The sequence below is a fragment of the Vombatus ursinus genome, unplaced genomic scaffold, assembly GCF_900497805.2.
Source record: "Vombatus ursinus unplaced genomic scaffold, bare-nosed wombat genome assembly UNPS02014872.1, whole genome shotgun sequence".
In the NCBI taxonomy this organism is placed as follows: domain Eukaryota; kingdom Metazoa; phylum Chordata; class Mammalia; order Diprotodontia; family Vombatidae; genus Vombatus; species Vombatus ursinus.
The window spans coordinates 1,492,543-1,501,656 of NW_020954650.1; the positions used below are offsets into that span (position 1 = coordinate 1,492,543).

The 9,114-nt window shown below is 35.6% G+C and overlaps 1 non-coding gene across 1 annotated transcript; it reads right to left on the minus strand.

The window, feature by feature from the left end:
* Positions 1 to 7,675: 7,675 nt before the first annotated feature.
* Positions 7,676 to 7,782, minus strand: LOC114028211. Its single transcript, XR_003567334.1, has one exon. It is a non-coding gene; the product is annotated as a U6 spliceosomal RNA (small nuclear RNA).
* Between the last annotated feature and the right edge of the window lie 1,332 nt (positions 7,783 to 9,114).

Sequence of the window (9,114 nt, forward strand, 5' to 3'; positions counted from 1 at the left end):
ACATTTCCCACAAAGCATGGGCAGAGAAGAAAATAGGGTAACTATTCTTATGGGTATCCTTAAACCACCGAGGGTGTTTGTCAGAATTTACATTCAAGGTTATTCTTTCCCAAACTACTTATGACTTCTGTCCAAAGCTTAACTCTTATCTAATCTATGAGATAAGTCTGGTCACTCTATATCTCTTGACTACAGTTTCTTCATCAGCAAAATGGCATTAAACTAGATGATCCCTAAGGTCCCTTCCAGCTATAAAATGTGTCTTTCATAATTTACATTACCTCAGAATCTCAGTTTCTTCATTTGTCAAATGAAGCTAATAATACTTGCTCACAGGGGCATTATGATTAAAAGAATTAACTGTATAATGAGTTTTGTAAATATTAAAGTACAATAGTAATAAGAGATATTATATTTTTGGTGTCTTATTCATCAAAAGCACTCATCCTCCTTTATCCTTCAAATTGAGATGTAGTAGCATTGGACTTGCTGCTGCAAGAGCTGAACTCCAATGTCATGGTTAGTACTTAGGAGCTGAGTAGCGATAGAAATATCACTTAACCTCAGTGAACTTCAGTTGCTTCATCTGTGAAATAAGAATAATAATATTCACACTATCTTCCCTACATAGCTGTTGTGTAGAAAGCATTTTGTAAAACTAAATTGTCATGTAAGTATTAAATGAAGTCAAAGAAACAAGCACGTATTAAGTTGACTCCTACGTGCCAAGCACTGATTATACAAGAAAAGCAAAAACAAACAAAAAGAAAAGAAAACAAAAGAAAAAGCAGTTCTTGCTCTCAAGGAAATCATAGCCTAATTTTTATTATCATTTGTCAAAGGCAATCTGCCCTATTCTCTTTCTCTTGTTCAATTTTGGGCCCAGTTCATTGTCCATCTATAATCCCTGTCCCAAATATAGGTATTAGTATCCATTCTGTTAGCTGCCTAAATGAATGTCATAATTTGGACTTGTACAGTTTGTTAACCCCATCTCTCTAGTTATCATGGATCTCATTGAACAGTCCCTTTAAAATGCTGTCGTTTAATGTAATTGGCGCAGCATTATATGCAAAGATTAGCTTCTGGAAGACCATATATGTCAGACCTCTACAACATATGGCCCATAGGCCACTTGTAGCCTGCCGAAGGATTTCTCACCCTGCCCCAGTCACTGCACACCCTCTCCTGTTTATCATGTGACCTGTGGTAACCAACCATCACTAGTCTGTCTCTAGTTGCCTTTACTTGGAAAGTGAGCCACTAAAACCTATCTGCTGCTCGAAGAAGTTTAGGCTGTTTTAATTTTGGCCCCCACCTACAGCCATATTGTGCAGGTCTACCATAGGCCACCAATAGGATTCCCTTGCCCATTTCAATCCTATTGAGGATAACCTCCAAGACAGTGTCAAACATATTTGGATTTAGGGGAAGAAGAGAAGCAGAGGGAAACATGGAATGGTGACGCTTCATGGGAGTTGAGAGGCACAAGTGATGGAGGGAGGGTCGTGCCATGAAAAGCTTCTGGGCTCCTCAAGATGAAGCAAGCACTGTGACAAAGTAATTCACAAGACACCAGGCAGATTCATTAAGAAACTGATTGGAACTACAGACAACAACCAGGAAATCTTCATTTTTTCTTCTCCCTTGTCCCTCCCTCTTTTCTGTGAGTTCTAAGCCTGCTGTCTTCCCCCTGTCTCCAAGTTTGTCCTTGTCATTTTAAAAGTTTGTTTATTTCTCTAAATTTAAGCATATACTTTGTCTCTTAAATTGAGAATTGTGATAAATGTTGCTAACTACTTTTATTGCTCACCTATGTATATAGGTGATATATAGATATGCCATAGTAGACCACATATTAAAAATAATTCAAAATAGAGTGAGAACCTGCAAAGACCTTAACTTAAAAGAGCCAAGGTCTCCTATTGCATCCTGAGCTATCTACAGTCATTCTGATGAATGTCTGGTCACTGGATCCAGATGGATCTGGAGGAGAAAGTGAGGCTGGTGACTTTGCGCAGTTCCCCCCACTCAAAACAAAGTCAATTGCAAGTTATATCATCATCTCCTTCATGTCATGGTCCTTTTTGAGAATGAAGGACAAACACACAATGTATATTTTTATTGGAATAAAATGGTAGGGAGGTAATAAGGAGTCATCTTGAGAAGGGAGATTTTGTTTTTTAATTTGGTACTTTGTCAGAGCACAAGCTCTGTAGTGGGACTCAGAGATATAGAAGAGATTTATTGATTCATTTTTAACTTTCTCAAGAAAGAGAGAATATTTTTATCAGGATTTATCTAGGCCAGCGGTTGTTCTGGGGTCCACATCTGACACACGACCTGTTGTATGGCCAATATGTTTTTGCTTTTTAGCTCATGGGCAGTACAAAACCTGTCTGCTAAGCAATTCAGCATAGAACCATATCACTGCTATGCTATTCTGTAACACACACACCATCATAAATTCTCCAAGTACAATACCAAGTTAGATCTTAGGCAAGACTGAGATCATATCTAAAATATATATGAATGAATAGATTCATTTTATGAGTTCTTTTGAACATTTGGATTTTGTAATTTGCTATTCCCTTGATCTTTGTCCTGAGCTCTACCCCAACCCCAGCACTGACTTCCAAACTGTTTCTTGAGAATACTGGGTCCTCCAGCTTCCCTTGAATTTTCTTTTTCTTTTCTTTTTTGTGCTTTAATAGGAATTTATTTTCAGAACTATGCTTCTAATATGGATTAAATTTTAAAATCAGTTAATTCATATATAAAGACTACAGAAACGACATGTATAGGAGACTGGGTAGCATCAGGTAGAGATATGGAGGTCAGATTCAGGAACTAACAGAAACCAGTTTGTTCATGCCCTGGAAGTAGGATTTCTCTCTTATACTCATGACTTCAAAGTGTTTGTTCATATGAAAGATTAAATGTCAAAGACAATCAGGCCTTGAGACTGCCACACCTGTTCTATACACCCCCAGGACAGTACATGGCAAATACAATTGGAAGACATAGCCAGAAGGTAAATCCAGCTATTTCTTGCCCCAAGACCATCTTTGGATGGCATTGAGACGCAATGGAAAAAGACAGATTTTGGAGGCACAGGGCCCAAGTATGATTCACATTTCTAGCAATTAGTATCTATTTGACTTTTGGAAGTCACTTAACCTCTCTAGACCTCAGTTTCCTCATCTATAAAAGGAAGGGATAGACTAGATGACTGAAAGCTCCATTCCATAACTAAATCTATGATCCAAAGTCCTAAAATTGATCTTACTCATGAGATGTTTTGTCTGTGTTTTGTCTGCAAGTACTTCCCCTGCCTTGTGATTATTCAGGATAGAGGGCATGTGGTATCGGTGTCCCTAATCTCCTAGCAGCCTGATAAGTATTACAAAATTTGAGAGTATACTATTACTCCTAGTAAATAGCTTTTGGTCTAGGAGAAATTGGCTGCATGTTTTGAAATTTTCCTTAAAATAAACTCTAAATAGTCTGGTATGAAATTTTTCTTATTGTAGTGTTTTAATATCAGCTTTCTTTTTCTTTTCTTATTCAACCCTCTGAAGCTAATTATGATGCTGTTCATTTTAGTCTGCCAGGGAATAATTAGGCTCTTTCTTTTGATTCATATGGAAATGGTATGTATATAGATACATAAATATAATGTGTTTAATAATTATGCCTATTTCTTGAATGCATGCATCTAACATGTTATAGATTCCATCATCTCATATATGCTACAGATTATTTAGTCATCAATTCATGCTGTGAGAATGTTCACTGTTAAATTTACTTTGAAAATTAAAAGTGGTAATATTCATGAACAATTTTTATTAATTTTTTCCATGCTGTAAATAAGTCAGTAGAAAAAAATGTGCATTTTTGTTCCAATTATTCTGAAAAGGTTCTAACAAATGCCTATAGATCTTTATTTCAGTCTTTAACTGTTAAGAGTAATTAATTTGCATTTGCCTGCAATTCTATTGCTTTACTATACTGTGTCTAAGCACTCATTAAAGAATATAAGCACAAATTATATATAGTTTCCTGGAGCATCTTTGTGAGAAAGAAAAAAGGCAACTCAGATTTGTATCTAGCATTTTGGCATAAGTAGATTAGAAAACAAATTCCATTCTCTGATTGCAATCCTGTCATTATAATGGAGATAATTTAATTTTGTTTGCATGCTCTTTACTATAGCTATGGCTGTCACCACTAATAAAGCTCAACAGGTTTTACATAGCACATACAACTGTGTCTGGATAGCATTTTCTGAAACCTAAACAAGATTTTCAAATTAGTGCATTGAGCTTACTAGCAATATGTTTTCCCTGAAAAATAAGGAAGGTTATTTCTTTCAGGAACTTTTTGTTTTCACCTCCAGCAATCTAGAAAACAAGACAGGGATAGGGTGAAAATATCCAACTTTTCCTCTGTAGGTCATCCAGGTATAAGAGATCAGAAGGGCATTTATGCAATTCTCTGAGCATTATAACTTCTATTGGAAAAACAGGAGTTGGGCAGCCAATTAAGGGAAGCAGCCTACTGACTGCTTCGGGCTGGGAAAATGTCAACATCGATTTTAGGTTCTCTACTTTATACCAATCAGTGATGGACTTGGGTCCAGGTAGTGGTCCTTTCCAAGTCTGGGGCTAAATTAAATTTATAAACAGCCAAATTAAACTTAGCTCCTTTCCTCTGTTCAAGCAAATTCTTCATTTGTATTAGTGAGGATTAATAGAAAATGAAAATCTTTTCCAAGTCACTGCTATTCACTTCAACAACTATTTCTGCTCCTACACTTTCCTTCCTGTTTTTTAAGTTGCTTTACCAAGCGATGCAACACAACACAATCAAAAAAGAGAACCAGAATGAAATGAAAGTTGATAACAGAGAATTACCAATATCTATAGAAATAAAAAGCATAAATTTCCTCAGGGACTTTTTGATATTGAAAGAATATTTAAGGAAGAATTAATTGAGAACTAATTTCTCAAATTTTCTTTTAGGATTTAAAATCAGAATCATAGTCTAGTAGAGGGTAGGAAGACATAGGTTCTCACACTAATTCTCCCACTCTAGCCAGCCATGTAACCTTAATCTCTTGAAGTCTAGCCCAGCATTGTTTTTGTGATATGTGGCCTATGAAAAGTTTCATTATTTAATTAATCACTGCTGTCATTACCCATCATTTCAGAAAAGATGCTTAAATATCACTTTTAACTGCTACTAATTTCAAAAACACAAACAAGCAAGAAATAAGTGAGAAATCACCAGACATCTATAGAAGGAAGTACCACTTCAATCACTGCATTATGGATATTAATATTAGAGAATTTTTTCTTTGAAATGTTATTGGTGTCAGTAATTCCTGTCTCTTGTTTAAAAAAGAAACAGTGGAGGATAATAGAGAAGCATATATTATCAGCCTGATTTTAGATGAGACAAGAATTATTTATAACTTATATAGGGTGGACAGTAGCTAAAGGAGATCCATTTCTTACTTTTTAATATAGATTGTCAACATTCATAATCAGTTGTTTTTTAACTGAAGGTTTATGAACTTAAAAAATAATAAGCATCTTTCATTATAAGTGGTTTCTTTCATAATCCTATGTATTTTATTTTATGTATTTAAAATATTCTTAGAAGGGGTCATAGATTTCAAGACACTGCCAATGGGATCCATAATATATGGAAAAGGTTTACTCTTACACTAAAGCAAAATAAATAAAGAGCCTGCACCCAATTTAGCAAGTTCTTGACAGCCCTTGAAATGATGCTAATAACCCAGACACTAAAGGAAAAGAGATCTACCCATATCGTTGCCACTGTTTGCATGACTCCTTCTGAGAGTCAGTGAAGCAGTGAAACTGACGGCCACAACTTTAAGAACCAGTAGAATGATTATGCACATTGCTGGTAATAGCCTTTGCACATAAGCAGCAAATCTTTCAAGGGAGAGACAGGAGGAGGTGTGTTCTAAGCAGACCAAACTCCTACCAATTCCTGGATCACCATCTCTCCTCAGACCCTGGTAAAAGAAGACCAAGTTGAACAATCCAAGAATCCTGGGAATATCACATTCCCCAGGCCACCTGCTCTACTTCCAGTTCCACCCCCGAAGCCATTGTCCAGGGAAGCAACCTTTGTAGAGACATAACCCCGACATGCTTTCATTCCCTCTGGCTGCCACAAGTATTGAAGACCCAGAAAAGTTCTCACCATCAAAGTCCTTGACTCTGTCAAATATTCCAATATCAGAAAGAGATATGGTTTATTCATGAAAATGACACTCAAGAAGATGCATTAACTTACCTTGCTGCTTCACCCTAAAATCATTGGACCTTTCTATCTGCCCTGCATTTGAGCCCTCATATAGGTGCTACCTTCCTCTGTTATAATGTGATCTCTTTGAACACATGTATGTCATGCTTTTCCCATCTGTATTCCCAGTGTTTGCTGCACATTAAACATTTAATACATGTTTGCCTTTGAAAAAAATTCTGGTATCCATCCATTCATTTATCTAGTTATCTCTGTCTATAGGAGCTACCAACTAAAGGGGTACAGAATCTGAACCAGGTTTCTAGTGAAACTATCTGACAAAACCATGGAATCCATCCACTTCTTTTTTATATATTTTATTTTTTCCCCAATTACATATGATTTTTAACATTTGTTTTTAAAAATTTTGAATTCCTGATGCAAAGTAAAGTGAATGGAACCAGGAGAACATTGTATACGGTAACAGCAATATTGTTCAATGAAAAACTGTGAATAATTTAGCTATTCTCAGTAATAAAATGATTCAAAAAATCCCAAAGGTCTAATGATGAAGTGTACTATCCACCTCCAGAGAAAGAACTTATATTGTTTAAACACAGACTGAAGCATGCTAATTTCACTTTCTTTCATTCTTTTTCTTTTATTCAAGTCTCCTTGTACAAAACAACTAACATGGAAAAGTTTTACATGATTACACACATATGACCTATGTCTGATTGTTTATCATTTCAGGAAGGGGGGAGATGAGACAGGGAAGAAGGGATAAAATTTGGAAATAAAAACTTAAAAAATGCTAATAATTATTTTAACATGTAATTGGGGGGGAAATAAAATATATCAAAAAAAAAATAAAATTTTGAGTTCCAAATTCTCTCCCTCCTTTTCTCCCTTCCTAAGATGGTAAGCAATTTGATATAGATAATATATGTACAATCATGCGAAACATATTTCCATATTAGTCATATTGTGAAAGAAGACAGACAAAATGAAAAAAACAAGAAAGAGAAAAAATAATATGCTTTGTTCTGCATTCAGACTCCATCAGTTCTTTCTCTGGAAGTGGATAGTATTTATCATCACAAGTCCTTTGGGATTATCTTGGATTATTGTATTGCTTAGAATACCTAAGTCATTCACAGTTTATCATTGTACAATATTTCTGTGTGAAGTGTTCTCCTGGTTCTGTTCACTTCATTTTGCATTAGTTCATGTAAGTCTTTCCAGATGTTTCTGAAATCATCCTGTTCATCCGTTCTTATGGCACAATAGTATTCCATTACAATCACATACCACAACTTGTTCAGTCATTCCCCAACTAATGAAAATCTCCTCAATTTCTAATTCTTTGCCATCACAAAAAGAGCTGCTGTAAAAAAATATGGAATACTTTTTGAATTTGCATGTCATCCTTGTGCAGGGGCAATGCTAATCTTCTCTGTATCATTCCAATTTCAGTATTTGTGCTGCTGAAGTGAATGCAAATCCATCCACTTCTAAAGAGAATTATTAATCATTTATAAAGCAGCATATAGTCTATTAAAAAACAAGTTTTTAAAGAGTCTGCTTAAATGAGATATTAAAAAAACATAAAGTGTTTAGCATAGTGCCTGGAACACACTGGGTGGTATATAAATGCTTATTCCCATCCCTTCCATCTTCCTTCCTTAAGTGGAGTCACAGTCCTCATGGACTTTGAGCCCCAAAGCCCAGAAGCACTAGAGGGGTCCCAGTAAAGGGAACCCACATCCATGAAATGGCATATCCAAAGCCTCAGGGCACCAAAGGTAAAGAGACTGCTTCCATCATGAGTCAAGTACTTGTTTTTCTTTTTTTATTTTATTTTATTTTTATTTTTAAGCAATTGGGGTTAAATGACTTGACCAGGGTCACAACAGCTAGTAAGTGTCAAGTGTTTGGTCTGAAGCCGGATTTGAACTCAGGTCCTCCTGACTTCAGGGCCAGTGCTCTATCCACTGTGCCACCTAGCTGCCCCCTCAAGTACTTGTTTTAGTGTAAGATGGTTTGCAGGTGTGGTTCATCCTCTACTTTGGGATTGGATTACAAGAAGCTTTCTTCCACATATGAATTCATTCTTGACCATGTATTTACTGATACAGATACCTGAGTAGAATTTTCTGCCACATCTATCTGCCTCCAACAGTGCTATGTAAATTCCTTGGGAAAGGTAGTCATTTAGATAAGGTTATATTTTGTGATAGGTCATGCATATGCTTGTCTATTAACACAAAACTTCCGTAAGGCATCTGACCTTAACCAAATTAAACTAGATTTAGTAAACTTTTATTTAGTTCTATGTTGGCTGAGTATTGTATTTCATGCCATACACAGTTTATTGTTTTGTTTTGTGTTTTTCATTCTGTGATTTTCAAAATAGACAATACTCCAAGGAAATGTATAAAATGTCGTGACTCTCAAAGAGCACACTTTAATGTCTGCTAGAGATATTGTTTCAGCTTTTGGTGTGGGGAAGTTATACCTGTCAAGATTATTCAAGGTCATAATGATAAATGGCAATAATGTCAAGAACTGATGAACTATTGCTGGACATCAGCCTTATTAATCATAGAAAATGAGCAAAGGCTTGAATCTGCAAAAAGATATAATGCCTTCCCTCCCCCGAAGGAAAATACCATCCGCAAAATATTACAAAAAAAAAGACCATGAAAATTTATGAACAATATTGACTTTTAAAAGATTATCTTTTTTAAAAGTATCAGGGACAGGATCTCCAGTTCCTTAACTTCACCAAGTAAGTCACTTAATCTCTCTGAGCTTTATCTATAAACTCTA